The sequence below is a fragment of the Hylobates moloch genome, unplaced genomic scaffold (genome assembly GCF_009828535.3).
Source record: "Hylobates moloch isolate HMO894 unplaced genomic scaffold, HMol_V3 SCAFFOLD_4, whole genome shotgun sequence".
Classification (NCBI taxonomy): Eukaryota; Metazoa; Chordata; class Mammalia; order Primates; family Hylobatidae; genus Hylobates; species Hylobates moloch.
The window spans coordinates 94596942-94620537 of NW_026652279.1; the positions used below are offsets into that span (position 1 = coordinate 94596942).

The window sequence follows — 23596 nt, forward strand, 5'->3', positions numbered from 1 at the left end:
TCCATTTTGGACATGTCAAACATGAGATGCCTCAGAAATCTAAGTGAACATATCTGGTGGGCAGGTGGATGTGGGAGTCTGAAGCTCAAAGGAAAAAGCAGGGCTGGAGATAAGAATTTGGAAATCACCAACCGTAACAGTTGGTTAGATTGCCTACAAAGTAAATACGTTACAGTGAGAAAGAACAAGTCCCTGAGGACCTCCAACATTCAAGGGCTGAGTATAGGAGAGGAGGCCAGAAGGTTATTTGAAAATCAGGGAATATGAAATCACAAAAGCCAAGGGAAGAACATGTTTTGAAAAGGAGGGATGGGCAATAGAACTGAATGCTGCCAAGAAGTCAAGTAAGATAAAGATCTTAGTGTTAAACGTATCATAGTTTCTCAACCTGTTTTAAAATGGTTTCCCCGCTAAGGAGCATGTTCAGATTTTTTTTTCTGTCTACCCCCATGAAATGTTAATTTTACAGATATAGTTTATCTGTTTGTGCACTGTAGCACATTGGAGGACCACACACCTTTTTAGTATCTTTTTTTTTTTTTTGAGCCCTTCAGAATCAGATTTTGCCCCTTAGCGATGTTATCCCACTGAGAATGCATGATTCATTGATACATAAATGATTTTGGACACTAACAACAGTAGTTGTGGCAGTGAAGCAGGAGTCGAAGCCAATCTGCATTGGATTGAAGAGTGAATCTGAAGTAATGAAATGGAACCAGACATATAGATACATTAACAGCAGAATGGTTGCAAGAACTGCCTCTGGAATCTGGCCTCTGCACTCAAACCTGCCCCTAACTAACAAGGCAAGCTGCTTTATTTGTGTCTCAGTTTCCTTCTTTATCTGTAAAAGTGGAATAATAGTAACTACCTCATAAGGTTGTTGGAAGGGTTAAGAGAGTTAATAGCAATATATGTAAAGTATTTAGAATTGTACCTGGTATTAATACACAGTATATGTTCTAAGTTAGCACTTATTCTTCAGAATGACTATATTAGCTGTAAAATGGAGATGAAAGATAGGACCTACTTTATATAGTTCCTTATCAAAGGGGATTGTCACAAGAGGTGAACATAAAGTAGAAGGAAACATTAGTCAGGAGAGACTGGAGGTATTTCACTGCTGATTAAATGGAACCACTTGCAAGAAGATACTGAGAACAATAGTTCTGTATCTCTAAAATAGAGAGAGGGAATGGTCCCAGGGTGTAGGTGAAAGCATTGCTCTTGATCAGGAAGAGACATATCTCTTCCATGTTAACAAGAAGGAAGAAGAAAAGGATAATAATCCTTATCACATATCTATTTCTGCCCTACAAACAACTCCCAAAGAGAGTGACATAAAACAACGACAATTTATTATTTCTCATGATTCAGTAGGTTGGCTGGACTCAGCCAAGTGTTTCTGCTGGTCTCATCTGACATTACTCACATGGCTGTAAGTAGTTGCTAGACTGGGGCTGGAGGGTCTAAGATGACCTCATATGCACGTCTGTGGCCTTGGTTGTGGCTGTCGGCTGGGCCTCTCTCTGCACATGGTTTTTCCTCATTCAGTAGTCAAGCTCAAACTTTCTTATCTGGTACTGACATGCTTTAAAATGGTAAAGATAAAAGCCATAATGTTTCTTGAGGTCTGTGCTCTGGAACTCACATATCACTTCCACAACATCTTGGTTAAAGCAAGTCACAAGACCAGCCCAGATTCAAGGAATGGGCAAATAGACTCCACTTCTTGATAGTAAGAAGTGCAAAATATTGTGGCTATGTTTTTCTCTCTCTCCTAAACATGGATGCATATAAATCTGTAGATCTGGTAAATGTTGAAGCAGTTCCTTTTCAAATGGCTTTGGTTTTCCCTGTAAAGTAGAAGAAAAACTCACCTGCTGTGAAGCAGGGGAAGGAGTGGAAAGAGAGAGAGCAATGATTGCATATCTGAAAAGACTGCAGGTTTAAAATAGTGCTTGAGCAGAATGGGAGAGATAGCTGGCAGGATATCATCAGAGGACTTCTAGCCAATGTATGCGGCCCATTTGCAGGTGCAGCCATGCATTTATATCAATATCCTTTTGCCTTGTTGTGTGATTTTCATCACTAGTACTCAACAGCTCTGGTGGAGGCTGGGCAAAGACAGATGTTGGATTCATCCAGGTTTGGGACCTTGCCAGCTGGGTATGATGAAAAGATAATTGGGCGAGGGAGGTTAGGATCATTGGCAGGAGAGTAGTTAAAATGACAGACCACCATGACATTGAAGTTGAGTAGGGAATGAAATGGGGACAGGATTTCCCCTTTTACCTTGTAATACTAGCTTGAAAATTTTTACCTTTTTGCAAGATAATTAAAAAAAAAACATAACCTCATTCCTTGCTTCCTTAAGATTGGTAGCAATACACTTTCATCAAATACATACTAAGACAGCTGAAGTAATAATGTGAGTGATAGGTTTAAAATGATTTCTCCTTTTCTTGACTAGTAGATTCCTATTACTTTGACTGTTAAGGGCATCCCTGACTGAAATCTCTCAGATTTGTTGTTGGTGAATTCCATCCTCACATTCTGTAAGTATTAAGGAGAAGTTACCTCTTTAAAATGATATTTAGTACTGTAATTTTGTCCTTTTTTTCCCTAGTGGACACCTTTTAAAAAATAAGCATATCACTTTATATTTTTCAGTTCAAAATATATTTTGCTACACAAGAGTGTAGCAACTAATCTATAGGAACACAGTTTTGTTTTGTGTTAAGTTTTTCAAGGCTTAATATATTACTCTGGCTTCTTGTTTCAGTATGTTTCACTCTCCATTTAGCTGGACTGTGTTACTCAGGCCCAATTGCCAGGAAAGCCAAGTCTTTTCTGGCTGGTTCCGGCGTAAACATGTATCTCTCCTGTGAGCCACATAGCTTTTTCTATCACACATAAACATGGCTAGGTCACCTCTGCAACCACCTGATATTTGATGCCCAGGGCTATTTGTTTCCATGCAACCCCATGCCCAGAACCTCTGGGACTCTTTCTCCCTTAGCAGCCTTTTCCCTGCCCCGCCTCCACCACCCAAGGTCAGGTTCCATCAGCTATCATCCTTCTCGCCCCGAAAGGCTACATCCTGTTTAAATTTCTTAATGTTTTATTTACATCATTCCTCTGCTTAAAAATCTTTAAAGACCGTACATGATTTTCCATTGCCTACAGCTTAATTTAAACTCCTTCATCTAATATTTCAGGTCCTGTATTTACTTTAGCCTGGCTTATGAAAATACTTTGAGGCAGCTTACAATAGAAATACTAGAATTAAATTAGTTAGCTCCATGTAGCTAAGTTTCCCACAATCTGAGCTCCTCTATATTTCCAGTATAGCTGAGGAACAGTTTCTCATAGGCTGCTTCCTACCCAATGAAACAGTGGTTCTCAACCTTGGTTGTCCATTGAAATTACTTAGGGAATCCCCCTAGCAATCCCTTTCCCCCCATTCTTAAAATTTTATTTTTATTTTATTTAATTTATTTATTTATTTATTTATTTGGAGACGGAGTATCCCTCTGTCGCCCAGGCTGGAGTGCAGTGGTATGATCTTGGCTCACTGCAAACTCCGCCTCCCTGGTTCACGCTATTCTCCTGCCTCAGCCTCCCGAGTAGCTGGGGACTACAGGGGCCTGCCACCACACCCGGCTAATTTTTTGTGATTTTTAGTAGAGACAAGGTTTCACCGTGTTAGCCAGAATGGTCTCGATCTCCTGACCTCCTGATCCACCCGCCTCAGCCTCCCAATGTTCTGGGATTACAGGCGTGAGCCACCGTGCCCAGCAAAATTTTAATATATTTAATTGACAAAGATTATATATATTCAAGGCATGTAACATGATTATTTCACATATGTATACGTTGTATAATGATTATCATGGTCAAATTAATTGATGCATCCATCACCACCCATGGTGTACCTTAGATCCTCAGAACTTGTTCATCTTTTTTTTTTTTTGAGATGGAGTCTTGCTCTGTCGCCCAGGCTGGAGGGAAGTGACGTGATCTCTGCTCACTGCAACCTCCGCCTCCTGGGTTCAAGCGATTCTCCTGCCTCAGCCTCTGGAGTAGCTGGTATTACAGGTGCGCACCACCACGGCTGGCTAATTTTTGTATTTTGAGCAGAGACGGGGTCTCACCATCTCTGGTCAGGCTGGTCTCAAACTCCTGACCTCATGTGATCCGCCTGCCTCAGTCTCCCAAAATGCTGGGATTACAGGCGTGAGCCACCGTGCCCAGCCTTCCCTTCTTTTTCATAGCTGAATAATATTCCTCTGTGTGTGTGTGTGTGTGTGTGTGTGTACACACCACTTTTACATACACACATCACTTTTTCTTTATCCATTCATCCATTGATGGACATTTAGGTTATCTTCATTATCTTGGCTATTGTGAATAATCATGCAATAAACATGGAATACAGATATCTCTCTGAGATACCAATTTCATTTCCTTTGGGTATATGCCCAGAAATGGGATAGATGGATCATATGGCAGTTCTATTTTTAATTTTTTGAGGAACTGCCATACTGTTTTCCATAATAGCTGTACCAATTTACATTCCCACCAACAGTGTTCAAGGATTCCTTTTTCTCTACACCCTTGACAACACTTGTCATCTCTTATCTTTTCGATAATAGCTATCCTAACAGGTGTGATGCAGTATCTCTTAGTGTGAGTTTGCCTTTCCCTGAGGATTAGTGACGCTGAGCATTTTTTCACATACCTGTTGGCCATTTGTATGTCTTCTTTAGGAAAATGTCTATTCAGGTCCTGTGCTCGTCTTTTAATCTGATTGTTTTTGTTCTTTTGCATTGTGTGAATTCCTCATATATTTTGGATATTAAGCCCTTATCAGATATATGGTCTGCAAATATTTTCTTCCATTCTATAAGTTGCTTTTTCATTTTGTTGATTGTTTCCTTTGCTGGGCAAAAGCTTTTTGGTTTGATAAAATCTCATCTGTCTATTTTTTGCCTTTGTTAACTGTGCTTTTGGGGCATAGCCAAAAAGTTACTGACAAAACCAATGTCAAGGAGTTTTTTTCCTATATTTTCTTCTAGGAGTTTTATAATTTCAGTAGAAATGTTAGAATTAAATTAGTTAGCTCCACATAGCTAAGGTTTCCACAATCTGAGCTCTTCTGTATTTCCAATATAGCTGCTGAACAGTTTCTCATAGGCTGCTTCCTATCCAATGAAACAGTGGTTCTCAACCTTGGTTGTCCCTGGGAATTATCTAGGGAATCCCCCCAGCAATCCCTTTTCCTCCATTCTTAAAATTTTAATATATTTAATTGACAAGATTATATATATTGAAGGTATGTAACATGATTATTTCGTATATGTATATGTTGTATAATGATTATCATGGTCAAATTAATTAATGCATCCATCACCACCCATGGTGTACCTTAGATCCTCAGAACTTGTTCATCTTTTTTTTGAGATGGAGTCTCATTCCATCGCCAAAACCAACATACAAAACCAACATACAAAAATGGGTTGTGTTTCTATACACTAACGATGAACTATCCGAAAAAGGCATCAAGAAAAACAATCCCAAATTACAATAACATCAAAAAGAATAAAATACTTAAGAATAAATTTAAGAAAGGAGATGAAAGATCTATACACTAAAAACTAAAACACTTATGGAAGAAACTGAAGACACAAATAAATGGAAAGATATCCATGTCCATGGATCAGAAGAATTAATATCAGTCAAGGGTCCCTACTACCCAAAGCAATCCACAGATTCAATGGAATCAGTATCAAAATTCCAATGGCATTTTTCACAGAAATATTTCTTATCCTAAAATTTATATGGAACCACAAAAGATGCCAGATAGCCAAAGCAATCTTAACAAAGAAAAATAAAGCTAAAGGCATCAAAGTCCCTGATTTCAAACTATATTGCAAAGCTATGGTAATCAAAACAGTATGGTATTGGCATAAAACCATACACATAAGTCAATGAAACAAAATAGGAATCCCAGAAATAAGCTTACACATATATGGTCAACTAATCTTTGACAAGGGTGCCAAGAATACACAATGAAGAAAGAAAAATCTCTTTGATAAATGGTGTTGGGAAAACTGGATATCCACAGGCAAGAGTGAAGTTGGACTTGTGTTTTATACCACATACAAAAATTAACTTGAAATGGATTAGAGACTTAAATATAAGATCTGAAAACAGCAACCCTGATGTAATTGAACTGGTTACAGGTGGGCACTGGGATTTGTAAAGGCTCTTGGTGATTTTAACACGAATTCAGAGCTGAGAAGCACTACATTAGAAGTTTATTAATTCTCCCTACAGCATTCACTGCTTTCCCCATTAATATTACTCTTTTCTTCTTTGCTTGTCTAACCCCTACCCATTCTTTGAGATCCAGCTCAAAGTGACCAAAAGGATAGGTCACAGATCTCAACTCAAAATGTCATATAGTGACCTAAACTCATAGATCCAACTCAAAGAGTACTATGGGATCTTTCTTTACCACCCAATGCCAATTCGTTCCCATAGCATATACCTTGTTTACATTTATTTGGCTCTTAGCATATACTTATTTTACTTTCGTGTGTTCTTCCTGACTCTTCAAAAGGATTTGAAGGTGTAGAAGGGACTATATTTTGCAACTTTTAAAAAATCCCTAGAACCTAACGCAATGCCTTTCACACTATGTGCCACTTGTGTGTTTTATGGGAGGTGATGATGATGACAGTGATGATGATATAGCAGATGCCCATTCAGTGCTGTGACCTAGCCTCTTAAATTTCCTTATTTCTCTCTCTCTCTCTCTTTTTTTTTTTTTTTTGAGATGGAGTCTCGTTCTGTCTCCAGGCTGGAGTGCAGTGGCGCGATCTCTGCTCATTGCAGCCTCCGCCTCCTGGGTTCAAGCAATTCTCCTGCCTTGGCCTCCTAGGATTACAGGCATGTGCCACCAAGCCCAGCTAATTTTTCTGTTTTTAGTAGAGACAGGATTTCACCAAGTTGGCCAGGATGGTCTTGATCTCTTGACCTCGTGATCTGCCTGCCTCAGCCTCCCAAAGTGCTGGGATTACAGGCGTGAGCCACCACACCCGACCAAATTTCCTTATTTCTTAACGAGGCTGCCCTGAGGCAACCGGAACAGGCTCTACTTTTCTTTTGAGACAGAGTCTCGCTCGGTGGCCCAGGCTGAAGTGCAGTTGTGTCATCTCGGTTCACTGCAACCTCTGCTTCCTGGGTTCAATCTATTCTCATGACTCAGCCTCCTGAGTAGCTGGGACTACATGCATGCACCACCACACCCGGCTAATTTTTGTATTTTTAGTAGAGATGGGGTTTCACCATGTTTGCCAGGCTGGTTTCAAACTCTTGATCTCAAGTGATCCACCCACCTCGGCCTCCCAAAGTGCTGGGATTTCAGGGTGAGCCACTGCGCCCAACCCAGACTCTGCTTTTTACAGACAAAGCTGAAGGGTTTGGGAATTAAGCCACTCCCACCTTAACTTAATGACTATGAGTACCCCAGCTCTCCTGGCCCCTGGTTGGGACACCACTGGGGTGACCTGCACTGTCTCCTGTGTCGCCTCTGAGTTTGAGTCAGTTTAGATTATACCTCATTTAGGCTCATTTCCTTCTCAGTTCCATTCCCCACTCCCTTGCTGGTTTTCCTGGGGAACACTTCCTAAATAAATCATTTTTATTTTTAATTATTGTTGAAGGTTCTGCTTATAGGGGGAGTGGGAGCAGGTAGCCAACCTAAGACAGGTGATAGTAATATAATAAGAGTAATAGTAATAGTGGTTATTATTTATTGAATATTTTCTAGGTGCAAGGCATTAACTAATTTAATTCTCAGAATTCAATAGGTACTACAGTTATCGTCATTTTACACATGGGGAAACTGAGGCTTATAGATGTTAAGTAATTTGCTGAAGGTCACACAGATAATAAAAGAACAGCTGAAAAAAGGAAAAGGAAAAACAAGAACAGTAGAAGCTCAAATCAAATAAAAAATTAGTAAATGTCAATCAAATGACCATTTTAATAAGCTTTACAGGCTGGTTAGAAACTAAACCACCCGCCTCGGCCTCCCAAATGCTGGGATTACAGGCTTGAGCCACCGCGAGGTCAGGAGATCGAGACCATCCTGGCTAACACGGTGAAACCCCGTCTCTACTAAAAATACAAAAAATTAGCCAGGCGTGTTGGCGGGCGCCTGTAGTCCCAGCTACTAGGGAGGCTGAGGCAGGAGAATGGCGTGAACCCGGGAGGCGGAGCTTGCAGTGAGCTGAGATCGAGCCACTGCACTCCAGCCTGGGGGACAGAGCAAGTCTCCGTCTCAAAAAAAAAAAGAAACTATAAACCTGTTTTTATACTTGCACTTACATTTTTATATCTGGCTTAATTGCATAAGTAAATGAGAATCAACATACTTGACTGTAGAAAGGAGAATGAGCCCTCTATGAGAAACAGAACAATATTTTGGATTTGTTTTGCAATGGTTTTTACATGGAAATTTTGGCCACAGTTTTAAGTGAAATATATTTTTCTTTTTCAAAATGGGAGCTTATATAGTGACTTATTAACATCTAAAAGTGTAAAATAAATGAAATTTCAAAGAGGTAAATTGAGAGATATGTTTGATTAATTCCTCTGGTAAAACAAAATAGCTTTTCATAGATCTTTACTAAACTTTTTAAACAGCTTTAAGGTATATTTGACATAATAAACTATACATATTCAAAGTGTACAGTTTGGTGTTTGACAAATATATTTATTTGTGAAATTATGACAAGATATAATCTACATATTCATCCCTCCCAAAAGATTTCTTATGCTCCTTTGTAATCCTTTCCTCCCCAAACACAAACCACCCACCAACTCCAGACAAGCACTGGTCACCATAGATTAGTTTATAGTTTTTTAATGATTTTATATAAATAGAATCATATAATATGTACTTTTCATTTTACTTTTACTCAGCATAATTATTTGGAGATGTATCTATGTTATTGCAGATATCAGTACATTCCTGTAAATTGCTTAGTAGTAGTATTTTGTATGGATCTGACACTGTCCATTCACTTGTTGATGGACTTGTGTTGTTTCCAATTTGGAGCTACTACAAATAAAGTTAATATGAATATTCACATACAAAAAAAAAGAAACTAAACCACCATGTGTACTTCTTTTTGACAAAATAACTTTTGAGTTTCAATAAACAATTTACAAACTTTTGAAACACAACAGTTTGTAGTTTAGAAGCTTCATTTCTAGTTTACTGCCAGAAAATCTTCTTCTACTTTCCTCCTTCTTCCTCACTCCTCCCTTAATACTTTCTTAATAGTATGTACCCCTGATCCCAGGAAGTAAAACCTATATTTGGACAATTAATAATTTAGATCTAGGCTGGGCGTGGTGGCTCATGCCTATAATCCCAGAACTTTGGGAGGCCAAGGCAGGCCGATCACTTGAGGTCAGGAGTTCGAGACCAGCCTGGCCAACATGGTGAAACCCTGTCTCTACTAAAAATACAAAAATTAGCCAGGTGTGGTGGCACGTGCCTGTAATCCCAGCTACTCGGGAGGCTAAGGCAGGAGAATCACTTGAGCCTGGGAGGTGGAGGTTGCAGTGAGCCAAGATCGTGCCACTGCACTCCAGCCTGAGTGACAGAGCAAGACTCTGTCTCAGAACAAAACAAAACAAAACAAAACTTAGATCTAGTACATATTAAATATGTATATTTAGGCTAGCCTGGAAACTATCATGCATGCTTTGTCTCTAGAATATGCATTCTAAATTACAAACAATGCATTTTGGAATTAATTTACAACATGTACTATTTATAAATTGAGAATGTTTATATAATACCATTAATTTAATAACATTATAAACTCATACATCTTCTTAAATTTTATGTTTGAATTTTACGGTAGTCCGATCTACTCATATATATAGTGACCCAAAGGGAGAGGGAAAAAGTAGATCAAAATATCTTTATTATTTAAATCATTTGTCTTCCTCTCAGAAATTTAGTAATGCAGCAGCTTTTCCTTTTATAATCTGTGGGATCCTGTGCAAGTTATATAACCTCATTTGGCTTTAGTTTTCATATTTGTTAACTAGGAATATTGCCAAGATTGTAGGATTGTTGTACAGGTAAGGGAGATTGTATTTAAAGGGTTCAGTGCAGGGCCTAGCATATAGTAGACATTCAGCAAATTGTATCTAATAATAATGATAATAATTCTTCCCTGGAAGAGTTTTGGCCAGTCTAGCCTAATGCCTTTGAAGTCTGTGACTTCCTTAAAATAAACAATAAGCATTAATAAAAAATGACACAGATGAATGCCAGTTACAAACTGAGCTTTCTGAACTATGCTTCATGCCTCATTTTTTGTTCTTTTTCTCTTTATTCTCACACATGCCAAACTTGTGCCTCCAGCTTTATGTTCTTGCATCTTATTCTCCCCATTCCGAGCCAGTTCAGTTGTGTCTCTTCCAGATATGTTATGTTTCATATTTAATTTTTTTTAAGATAGGGTCTTGCTCTGTCACCAAGGCTGGAGTGTAGTGGCACAATCTCAGCTCACTGCAACCTCCACCTCCCGGGTTCAAGCAATTCTCCTGCCTCAGCCTCCCGAGTAGCTGGGACTACAGGCACACACCACCATACCTGGCCAGTTTTTGTATTTTTAGTAGAGACAGGGTTTCACCACGTTGGCCAGGGTGGTCTCAAACTCCTGACATCACGTGATCCACTCACCTTGGCCTTCCAAAGTGCTGGGATTACAGGCATCAGCCACCGCACCTGGTGTTTTTTTTTTTTTTTTTGAGATGGAGACTCCCTGTGTCACCCAGGCTGGAGTGCAGTGGCACAGTCTTGGCTCACTGCAACTTCCACCTCTCAAGTTCAAGCGATTCTCCTGCCTCAGCCTCCCAAGTAGCTGGGACTACAGGCACGCGCCACCATACCTGGCTAATTTTTGTATTCTTAGTAGAGACAAGGTTTCACCATGTTGGCCAGGGTGGTCTCAAACTCCTGACCTCAAGTGATCCTCCCGCCTCGGCCCCCCAAAGTGCTGAGATTACAGGTATGAGCCACTGCGTCCGGCCTATCTTTCATATTTTAAAAGATGGTTTAACAAGGCACATGTGCACTACTTGCACAGGAGGTATTCCTATTCCCACCTGCCCTCTGCTCCATGCCTATTCCATTAGACAGATGACTATCCCGTGATACTTGCTGAGTTCCTTTTGTATACTGTGCCTCACTGGCTGTTACGCAATAGCTGGTATGCTGTCTGGAACGTGATGGGTCCTTATAAATGTTTATTCTGTTTTCACTAACATTGACCTTCATACAAAATTGTACATCCCTGTTCTAATATCTCCTTTTAGTAAAATGGATATGCTTTCATCTTAAACTCTTTTGCCAGGGCTGTGTTTTATAAGTCTAAGTACAATTTGGTAACTTTTTTAAAGAGAAAATGTATATTTTATTTACAGTGAAATAAACAATAAAACAACACAAGATTGATTTTCTTCACTGAAAATAATAGCAATATTTTCTGCATTATTTCTAGGCTAACCACCAAATACTTATTTTTTGTATATTTTTGGGGTTTTGCTTATAAATCAAGATGAGGGCTGGGCACTGTGGCTCATGACTATACTCCCAGCACCTTGCGAGGCTGAGGCAGAAGGATCGCTTGATCCCAGGAGTTTGAGATCATCCTGGGCAGCATAGTGAGACCTCGTCTCTACAAAAAAAAAAAAGTTATCCAGGCATGGCAGCATATGCCTGTTATCTCAGCTACTTGGAAGGCTGTGGAGGGAAGGTCACTTAAGCCCACAAGGTCAAGGCTGCAGTAAGCCTCGATCATGCCACTGCGCTCCAGCCTGGGTAGTAGAGCAAGGCCCTATCTCTCAAAAAAAAAAAAAAAAAATCAAGACAAGGCTATAGATATACTCATTGAAAAAGACAGAAGAAAACAGAGACGGCCGTTGTCAGTATCCATGGCCTCTGATTCCATATTGACCATGAAACAGAAGTGTTGAACATGCACCTGATAAAAAGTTTATGAAGATGTAGCCTCAACAAAGGAATGCAGACAGCCGCAACCAAATGTAGAACAACAATGGTGGGCTCTTCCGTTCAAACTTTCACTGTAACTTGTTCCTTTAAGTTCATTTGGTAAAAACAAAATCTACACTGAAATTCTTGTTTGGCAAACTCACACGTTTCTCTGTCTGGTAGTTCCCCTTACCGTCCATTATGGATTTTTAGCTATATACTTAAAACTCTTACTAGTCACAGATCAATCATGAGCTTCATTGTAACATTTTATAAAATTTATTCCTTCCTCCCACACCTCTTCAACATTTATTTCTTGGAAGAATTGATAGCTCAATACTCGACAATTGGATCCATGGTGATAATAAATGTCATGTCTAAAATGACAATTAAAACAATTCAAGAATGCTACTAGCAGAGCTCATGTAGAGTGAAACCTGGCAAATTCAGTGTCACTTTCTGGAAGAACAGATAGGTCCCCAAAACAGGAGAGTTCAAACAGGGCCCATTCAAACTGGCAGATTATCAATGGCTAAAGTATTCAATGGGAGGCCTATAGACAAAGATACTCAGTGATTAAGTGGCCTACATACACCTTACAGCTTTTCTTTCAAATATCACCTATAAGAGAAGCCCTATTTTTAAAGTCTTTTGGGTATTTTCACTAGTTTCTGAATTACCTGTAGGAAGCTCTGACTTAGTTGTATGGAGTTGATATATGTGTTTACCATTAAATCCAGATCATGTTTTATATCAGAATTTATGTTATGCAAAGCCAAGTTACTCGATCTTTAGTCAGTCAACGTGTTCGTCAAATATACTTTGAAATGCTTTTGTCCATTTTTATAGTACTCATTCTCAACCTTTATCACAGGAAGAATACATGAGACCTTCATCGATGCGTACACATCAATGCCTACACATCTGCCTGATGTCAGGCAGATTGAGGGCTTCATAAATGGTGATGGAAGCTTTATATCTTTTGCTCTGTGTTTCCATTTGACTCTGCAACAATGAAGCTCAGCTGAGAGCATGTCGGGACCCAGTAAGTCTCTTCTGTACATGGTGTTGCTCTGACATATTGAGTTTCAGTTATCCCATGACTGATGGTACCAGAGATATGCATTTAAGAGTTCTGAGGGGCTGTTCTGAGAATATATCTTTCAGCTCCTGAAGAACGTGTTGCACTGTTGGAGCACTTAGGGTTTCTTTACAGTAACTCTGAGGTTAGTTGAGATTCCAAGTTGCCTTGCTGAGCTCTGTGGAATTTCCCAGGGAGTTTCATTTGAATATCAAGTTTGGTTGCCAAATTTGTGGCTTCCTCAAACCAAAACTCATGATGAACTTCAATATTTTCCATCACTTCACTGAGTGCATGCAGTACAGCAGTCAAGCTATTGGCTGCAAAGAAGAAATCAGAGGTTTGCCCCCAGAAATTTTCCCCAGAGGCTCTTGTAACAGATAGGACATTTTAAAGAACAACAATGACAACAGTGAAATCAAAATCTGCTACTATACTACACAGTACAAATGCTTGGCCAGCTATACAGTTATTCCATCTAGTATTTGGGTCACTATTTATACCACCTAAACCAAGTGCTTATAGGAGGTCCACTACAATTCAAAAGCATCATGCCTGCCTGTCCACTGAGAATGGCAAATTTCCTTCAGTCCTTTACCCTTTTCTTCACTGTTCTGAAAAAGAACAGAAATTACATTGCCAAGTTCTAAAAGCAGTTGCAGCCAACAATGGAAAAAAGAACAATCTTCCTCAACTGTTCCTATAACAATTGTTATAGGAAAAGTTATAGCATTTGTTCCTCAACTGCTCCCATAACAGGCACTGATTTTGCCAACCACATACTTAAGGCACAGGAAGAGTAGAGTATGTAGATAGCTTGAGGGGTTTTCTTCAAAAGTCTGGAAGCAAACAACTTCCATTTTAGAAGAAAATCCACCGGACATAATGTCAATCTGGCCATGACAATATTCCATATTTAGTTCCCACTTCTAACTTTCAGTGTGAAATTTCACAGCCAAAATTTCTGCATCTGCCTCATAAGGTGGGAAGCCAGCCCACAGATTCCACTCCCAGGTCATGAGATTCATCAACAAACCTCACCAACGCTGTAGGTGCTCTTCCCCAGCTATGTCAGTGATAACGGAAAAGAAGTGTGAGTCTCTCGAGTCCCTGAGGGTTTCTTCCCAAATGCAGCTCTCACAGATCTCTAGAAGCCTCTAGAATCTCACAGACTCTAGCATCTGATTCTGTTGTATTTTAGAAAAAATAAAAAGTGCTCATGGCTGTCGTCTCAAAATACTTTCTCAAGACCTCTTCACCTTGGCTGGGCGTGGTGGCTCACGCCTATAATCCCAGAACTTTGGGAGGCCGAGGCAGGCAGATCATGAGGTCAGGAGATTGAGACCATCGTGGCTAACATGGTGAAACCCCGTCTCTACTAAAAATACAAAAACAAAATTAGCCAGGCATGGTGGCGGGCGCCTGTAGTCCCAGCTGCTCGGGAGGCTGAGGCAGGAGAATGGCACAAACCCGGGAGGCAGAGCTTGCAGTGAGCCGAGATTGTGCCAGTGCACTCCAGCCTGGTCAACAGAGCGAGACTCTGTCTCAAACAAACAAACAGAAAAACAAAAATCCTCTTCACCAGAATTTATCTGTACTCTGGCAGTGCTTTGATGTTATCGGGAGTAAAGAGACCTTCTGGCATTTCATCAACCTCACGTCTATCCAGAGATATATTTTGTTTTCCCATCAAAATCAAAATTTCAAATAGAGATTTTAGGTGCTCTTTATTTTGTTTCTTTTTAGGGGTTAGAGGCAAAATGTCCACATCCTTCCCTTGGCTGGCTTCTTCCACACTGGGGTTCTGAACACTTGTTGTTGGTTTCTTTGTTTTCATTCCTGTTCAGAACTTTCATCAACTTTTTTCTGTTTCAGTGTTCTAATTTCATCTTTCCTCAATTCTTTTATTCATTTTCTGTGTCTACTATGTGGATTGTTCAAATGACTGGTAAGATCAAATATTGGGCCGGGCACAGTGGCTCATGCCTGTAATCCCAGCACTTTGGGAGGCCGAGGCGGGCAGACCATGAGGTCAGGAGTTCGAGACCAGGCTGACCCTGTCTCTACCAAAAAGACAAAAATTAGCTGGGCGTGGTGGCATGCTCCTGTAATCCAAGCTGCTCAGGAGGCTGAGGCAGGAGAATCGCTTGAACCTGGGAGGTGGAGGTTGCAGTAAGCCAAGATCGTGCCACTGCATTCCAGCCTGAGTGACAGAGCAACACTCTGTCTCAAAAAAAAATCATATATTGCTGGGATTGCATTATCTCAAAGATTTTCTATTAGGACTAGCTCTACAGATGGTAGAGGACTCAGAAGTGGTTGGCACCTAATTGAGAATGTGCATTTAATTAATTAGATGTTTTATCTTATAGGTCTGCTCTCCGACATTTCTCCACCTACTTTGCACATCAGGATGGATCCTGTGGGAACCTAAAGAAGACCAAGTTGGACTATGTGCTCTTCCGCATACAGGTGGGGACACCACAGAAGTTCTGCATTGTGGCCCCACACTGCCTCGGGAGGTAGCACGGCCAGCTCTGCAGGGCTTGTGCACCAACAGAGAAGCTAAAACTAGTTTGGTAACTTTTTTTTTTTTTTTAAATAAATAGAGATGTGGTCTCACTATGTTGCCCAGGCTGGTCTTGAACTTCTGGGCTGAAGTAATCCTCTTGCCTCGGCCTACCAAAGTACTGGGATTATAGCTGTGAGCCACTGCTCCTGGTCCTGGTTTGGTAACTTTTTTTTTTTTTTTTTTTGAGATGGAGTTTCGTTCTTGTTGCCCAGGCTGGAGTTCAGTGGCGCAATCTCAGCTCACTGCAACCTCTGCCTACCAAGTTCAAGCAAGTCTCCTGCCTCAGCTTCCCAAGTAGCTGGAATTACAGGCACCCACCACCACGCCTGGCTACGGCTATTTTTTTGTATTTTTAGTAGAGACAGGATTTCACCATGTTGGCCAGGCTGGTCTTGAACTCCTAGCCTCAGGTGATGCACCCACCTCGGCCTCCCAAAGTGCTGGGATTACAGGCGTGAGACACCCTACCCGGCTCCTAGTTTGGTAACTTTTGACATCCATTTAATGTACACAAGGCAGAGATAATTACTTTTGAAAGCTGAAAGCCAGGAAAGTTGAGAAGTGTCTGGGATCTTACCTGAAGCTATTTGAGACCACAGGAGTGTTCTCTGTGGGTCATACTCCCGGGGATGTTTGTGATCACTGAAGTGAAAAATTAGCTCAGGTCAATTGTATTTATAAATATGACTCAATATTAAATGTCAGCTTATGACATCATGAGGGAAAAATGCACTTATCTCCCTACCTTTTACAATCACTTATTCATTTATTCCATATTTATTATCTGCCTACTACAAATACTGAGGCAGGCCCTGGAAATATCTAGAGGAGGAGGACGAAAAATCTACCACCATGGACATCATAGTCTTCTCCAGTGGTTCTCAATCTCAACTGCATGTTAGAATAATCTGGGAGCTTTTAAAAAAAAAAAAAATCACTGATGGCCGGGCGCAGTGGCTTATGCCTGTAATCCCAGCACTTTAAGAGGCCGGGGTGGGTGGATCACCTGAGGTCGAGAGTTCGAGACCAGCCTGGGCAACATGGTGAAACCTCATCTCTACTAAAAATACAAAAATTAACCGGGTATGGTGGCTGGTGCCTGCAATCCCAGCTACTTGGGAGGCTGAGGCAGGAGAATCGCTTGAACCTGGGAGGTGGAGGTTGCAGTGGGCCAAGATCACACCATTGCACCCCAGCCTGGGCAACAAGAGCAAAACCCCATCTCGAAAAATAAATAAAAATTTAAAAATCACTGATGCCCAGGCCCTATACCTGACCAATCAATTCTGCATGTTTTGGGAATCAGGCCAATGCATCAGTAGTTTTAACAGCTCCTTAGAGGATCCTAATATGTAGCCAACATTGAAAACCACCAGGCTAGTAAATAGTAAAGGGTTTAGGGTAGGGCTGCAAATATAATATAATCACCTGGGAAGTTAAAAGTGTATATGTGTGTATGTATGTGTGGGTATATATGTATCCTTTCCTATCCCTCCCCTCACCCTAAGGCATACTGAGATCCTTAGAGAGGGGAGTACCGTATGTATTTTGGAAAATTCCTTTCCTTAAACAAGTAGAAAGTAGAAAGGAAATTATAATACCATCTGATAAGTGAAAGACACAGGTTACTGCAGGTTACTGTAAGATCACATAGACAGAAAACCTAGCCAAGGCCGATGAGGTCAGTGAATCTTGTCCAAAAGGAGCTATAAGAGCAATGACTCCTAAAAGAGTTAGCCAGGCAAAGGGAGATAGGGTAGGTTTTTCCAAATAAAAGGCCTAAGCTCAGGCTAGTCTTTGGCAAATTCTTGTTCAGCTCTTTCCCCTTCCTTGTTCTTCCTCCCTCCCTGCTGAAAGATCTCTCCTGAAGAGTACTTCATCATAAATCACTGACTCAGGCCCTATTTCCAGATAGTCCCAACTAAGATAGTTGGTGCCAGAGGAGTTCCAGGAAGCAGGATGGACTTCTGGAGTTGGATCATCTACTAGACAATGGATCATTAGGACTTTGGTGGAGTATCATCAGTTCCCAGCCTACCTGCCCAGGCTGTCTTTCACCTGTGGTGGGCTGGAATATGACACGGGTGAAAGGGAATGCAGTGGCTGGTGCTATGTCCCTGGCATTGTGGAGATATTGGAAAATAGTAATTGAAGGGACGGTAGAATTGGGATGGCTGCTGCTGGTCACCGATTATGTGCTTAAGAGAGGAAATGACAGGCTCAGGTCAGCTAACAATGAATGAAAAGTGTAGTGTGAGAGACAGAAGGCCTGCTAGACAGCATTGCAAGAGACTCTCGTCACCTGCAGCTGCAGGACAGCCCAACCTTTTTCTGCAACAAAGAACTACAGTGAAGGCTTAATGTTCAGTCAAAGCAGATCTCCTTCATTAAAGGCAGAGCCCTGCAAGGGTAGGGTGGGACTCTGAACTGTGGAATAAGGCTATATCTCAATGCTGGGTAGATAGATGCAGCATTTGACCCCCAGATTCCACCAAACCAATGTGCCTGCAGAAGTGATCCGCTCCTATTGCTAAAAGATAATGCCCTCCTTTCCTTGCTATGCAGAAGTTTCAAATGAAACGGACCCTTACACGACAATGTTTTCCCTCCTTCCACCTTTCACTTTTGGACACCAGACCAAAACTGGGGTCACGCTTCATCATGACTCAATTGAGGTAATGCTTGCTGTGCTGAGTGGAAAGGGGCTACAAGCCAAAGTGTTACTGGACATGGATAATGTATACCAGCAAAACAGCGAGAATGTCTGGGAGGGGACTACAAGGTGCTGAACCAAGGGGCATAGGATATCAAGCAGGGGGAAGGGAGAATTTGTATGGGGTATGGGGCCCACAAGACAGGATTTAATTCCTGGAAAGTTACCATCACAGAGAACATGAGGGTAAATAATAATGATAATAATAATAATAACTCCCTGGAAATTGCCTCAGGGATGGTTCTATTATGCTGCTGGATGACTCTTGGAAGCTTGGGGGAAAAGCGGCCTACGTTAAATGAAGTGGAGAGGCCAGAACTGCCATGGCAGGCTGTGGAGGAAGAGGTCAAAAGGCTCAGGGAAGTGGGCATGCTGAAGCAGATCTACCGTCTAACACCAGGAAGTCTACCAGTGATTACTTTCCTCGGGAGGTTCCAAGGAAACTAATGGAGGAAGAAACTCACTGGTGGAAGGGATACCAGCATCATTGCGAAGCTGCCCTCTGCAGCTGAGGCTGATGATAAGCATTGCTGTTACAGAGCTAGACTTCCTGGTAGCAAAGGAGATTAGAGCGTTCCAGAATAGCAGAGGCCAGGTGACACCACTTAGCCATCAGAAGCACTTAACCATTAAAATCACTTAATTACTGTAATGGGCAGCCAGGTCAGGATGTCAGCCAGGGGGACTGACCTTTGGGGACCTATGGAGAGGACTAATCGAATATAGTGTTCCTAGGAACAAGAAAGATGTGTAGGAGAATAGTGCAGCAGAAAAAATAGCGCTAAAGGCATATAAATGGAAGATAACCTGCAATTAATAGTAGGTTAGCAGAAGGCTGAGGTCAGGCACCCCAATGGAAAGTCATGATCTCTTGTCCAGTTTCCAGACCTGAGCCATTTCTCAGACTCAGAACGAATTGACTAAAAGAGAGTCTGCATTATTATGAGGAAAGACTGATTGAGTCAGGTGATAACTGCAGGTCTGGCCCAGGTCCATCTAAAACAGGTTCACTGAGTCCGTGGACTCCACCAGTGGCTATTTCTCTGGTTCCTTCATGGAGAATGGAAATACCTAGCACTCGGCAGGATCCTCACATTGGTTCCTTGAGCTGTGGAACTAGAGCTATTTTAGTAGGAACTCTAATAGTAGTCCTTGAAACAGACCCTCTCCCACCAAGAAGAGTATTGCAGGCCCCTAGAATGGCAGACATTAGCACCATCCTCAAAGACTTCAAGAATGCAGAGATGGTGCTCTTTGTCATAACCCTATTTAATTAGCCAGTCTGACCTCAGAAACACTGGTTAGATTACAGTGTACGAAAGTGGACTACCAAGAACTTAGCCAAATATTGGCCCCATTGCAGCTGGTTTGTAAGATCTGGTATCTTTACTAGAACATATTACTACAGCCTTGGTACATGTATGTATTAGGTTGGTACAAAAGTAATTGCGGTTGTTGCCATTACTTGTAATTGCAGTTTTTGCCATTACTTTTACTTTTGCACTATCCTAATCGCTATCCATCTGTAAATGTGTTCTTTTCTATATCCACCAGGAAGAAAGATCAGAAGCAGTTTTTATCCACGTGGTATGGACGTGATATTCATTTGCCAGGGCAATGTTAATTGTCCTGCTTTCTGTCATATAATGTAGTCCAAAGGGACTTGGACAACCTGGGCATCCTGCAGAACATCGCACTGGTCTCCAATATTTATGACACCGTGTTAATTAGATATTAGAAACAAGAAATGGCAAGTTCTCCATATGCCTTGGTAAGAAATATGTTCTCCACATGCAGTCCCTGCTCCCTGCTCCACTCACGCAGAACATGAACCTGGGCGTCAGATCCCTGCACTCCCAGGGCAGCCTGAGCGGCGCCATCAGCGCAAGCCTGCTGCCCTCCTCCCTCATGCAGGGCCAGATCTGAGCCACGTGTCCATGCAGCAGATGGCGCAGAGCAGGCTGCCCACGACCTCCATGAGCATCACGGGGCCCAGCTACAGCCACACGGGACCCACCGCGCGGGGCGTCCCCATGCAGGGGCAAGGCACCGTCGGCAACTATGTGTCTCGGACCAAAATCAACATGTTGTCCAACCCAGATACCTCCTCTGCCTCCGCCCAACCCCAGGGAGCCTGGGCCTGCCTCCAAGACCCTTGAAACACGTGGCTGCTGGACATGTGGCCCCCAGGGAGCTGCACTCCTGCTAGGTGCTGGTGGGGAGGGGACGGTGAATCCCTGCTGGCTGCCTCCCCTGAGAGCTTCCAGAGGGATGGGCACCTGTGGGTACACAGCAACTCCTCCTGTCCCCCAGCTTTGAGGGCAGCTGTGCTGTTTCCCGTGGAATCTCGGGGAAGGGCCCTAGGAGGGGGGCCCTTAGCCCTGGGTCTGGACAGATAGCACTGGGCTCACAGAGGTGGGGTAGAGTCATTCCCCGGGTAGGGTAGAGCCTGGCCAGAGGCACCACAGTGGAGAAGATGAGGGGCCACAAGCTCTGGGCCAGAGGCCCCAGCCTTTCAGCAGGGCAGCCGGACACTGAACCCAGCCATGTGCCGTGGTGGCCACGTGTGGTGTTGGGCGACTGAGAAGCAGCAGATCCTTGTCACATTTCATGACTGTTGTAGACACACGGACTTCAGAGGCTTAGTCCCAAAAAAGGGTGCAAAGTATCTCCTTAGTGTTTCTTCATGATAATTGAATGTTAAAAAATTTTTTTGGACATATTGACTCAAAAATAATGACTAAAATGGGGGGGGAAAGAAATATGTTCTTCACAAGGTAGAAGATACAGGCTAACAAGATTCAGAGGCCTGCCTCCTCAGTGAAGTTTTTAAAGATCCAGTGGTCTGGGGTACGCTGGAACATTCCCTCCAAAGTACAAGACAAGTTCTTGTAGCCTGAATTCCTACCACTAAGAGAAAAAGCAAAATACTTGGTAGACCTCTTTGGGTTTTGGAGGCAGCATATTCACTGTACTTGGCAGTATATTTATCAGGTAACTGGGAAAGCTGCTAGCTGTTAGTGAAGCCCAGGGTGATAAAGGGCTGTATAGTAGGTACATTCCTTGGTACAAGCAGACCTGCCATTTGGACTCTGTGAGCCAGCAGATCCCATGGTACCAGAGGTGTCTGTGGTAAAGAAAGATGCCACGTGATACTTCTGGCAAGCCCCAATAGGCGAGTCACAGCACAGACCCCAGGATCCTGGAGCCAGGCCATGCCAGCTGCTGCAGAGAACTATACTCCATTTGAAAAACAGCTCTGTCATGATATTGGGCCCTGGTAGAAACTGAGCATCTGACCATGGGACACTAAGTGACCATGAGACACAAAGTGATCATAAGTTGGATTCTGTCAGACTCTCTGTGTTATAAGGTCAGCTGGGTGCAGCAGCAGTCCCCCGTAAGGAATCCTGTAGGTCTGCAATTAGGTTCAAGCAAGTCCAGAGAGCATGAGTGAGCTGCACAAATAGGTGGCTGAGACCCCCATGTCACCTGCTACTGTTGTACCAATGCCTCTCCCTAAACTCATAGCTATGGCCTCAGGGGAGTTCCCCATGAACAGTTGACAACAAAGGAAAAAATCCAAGCTTAGATCATGGATGGTCAGCTGGGTGTGGATGCAAGCTGGAAATACCGCTGCAGCACTGCTGCCCCACTCAGGGGTGGTTCTGAAAGACATGAAAGGGAAAGCATCCCATTTGGCAGAGCTTCAAGCAGTGCATTTAGTCATCAACTTTGGACATAGAAGTATGTTGCCCATATACTTATGGACAATGACAAATGTTAGCTTCGCTTGCTGGTCAAGGGCCTGGAAGAACGAAGATTGAGAAAGGCTGGAGAATAGGCAGGTAAATAGATTTATGGGAGGGGGCACATAGCATAAGGACCTCTTAGTACATAATGCCCATTAGAAAGTTTCCACTGCAGAAGAGGCAGCAACCAACTGTGTAGACAGGATGTCTAGGCCAGCAGATATTAGGCAGCCTCTGTCTGTGGCCACCCCAGTTCTTGCACAAGGGGCCCATAGAGGGAGTAGCCATGGTAGCAGAGGTGGAGGCTATGCATGGGCCCAACAGCTTGGACTCTCTCCAAAGCTGATAAAACTACTTCTGCTATTGAATGTCTGACCAGTTTGCAGCAGAGACCAACACTGAGTGCTCAAGAATGCCAAACAGCTACCGGGTGGCAAGTTGATTACACTGGGTCCTTCCAGCCTGGAAAGAGTCCCATTTCATCATGACTGGGTTTGACATATATTCCCAGTACAGGTTTGCTTTTCCTGCCTGCAGTGCTTCAGCCAGTACCACTACTGAAGGACTTACAGAATGTCAGACAGTCTGACATAGGATCTCACATAATACTGCCTCAGACCAAGGGTCTCACTTTCCAGCAAGAAGATATAGTGTTGGGCACCTAACCAGAGGATCTACTAGTCATACCACATACCACACCACTTGGAAGCTATCAAATTGATAGAGTGGAGCAATGGCCTATTGAAGGCATAACTGAAATTCCACCTTGGAAATAACCCCTTGTGATGTTGGAGCGTTATCCTTCAGGATAATGCAAATATACGCCTTAAACCAATGGCTGGTATATGGTGCTGTGTCCACAGTAGATAGAATACATGGATCCAGTGATTAAGGGATAATCAGGTCCTATACTCAGAGGTGGGATGCTTTCATCATAGGACACAGTAAGAGTCCCACTAAACTGAAAGCTATGGTTGCTCTCTGATCACTGTGGGCTCTTAATGTTGGAAGACCTGCAAGCAAACCATCAGAACGAGGTGGAGGCTGCTGCTACATAATTAGACCAGAAAGGAATACATTGGGTACTCAAGAGATCCAATGGGGGCATTTCTTGGTATTCCTGTGCCTAGTTGTAACTGTAAATGAATAAGTACAGCCACCATAGCCTGGTAAAAGCATGATAACCAGGGTCTGAAACCCCTCATGGATGAGTGCCTGGTTCAATCCATCAGTCAAGCCACCTGCACCAGCAGAAGTGCTAGCTGAGCTGGAGGGGAATCTAGAAAGGGTAGTGCAGGAGGGAGATAATGAGTATCAGTTATGGCCTTGGAACCAGCTGTGGCAACAGGGGCTGTAGTTTGTCCCAATACCCTTGTCTTTTAAAAAT

General features: G+C 42.5%; 1 pseudogene; it reads right to left on the reverse strand.

The window, feature by feature from the left end:
- Nucleotides 1-13562: 13562 nt before the first annotated feature.
- On the reverse strand, nucleotides 13563-15670 carry LOC116466394 (52 kDa repressor of the inhibitor of the protein kinase-like; annotated as a pseudogene).
- Between the last annotated feature and the right edge of the window lie 7926 nt (nucleotides 15671-23596).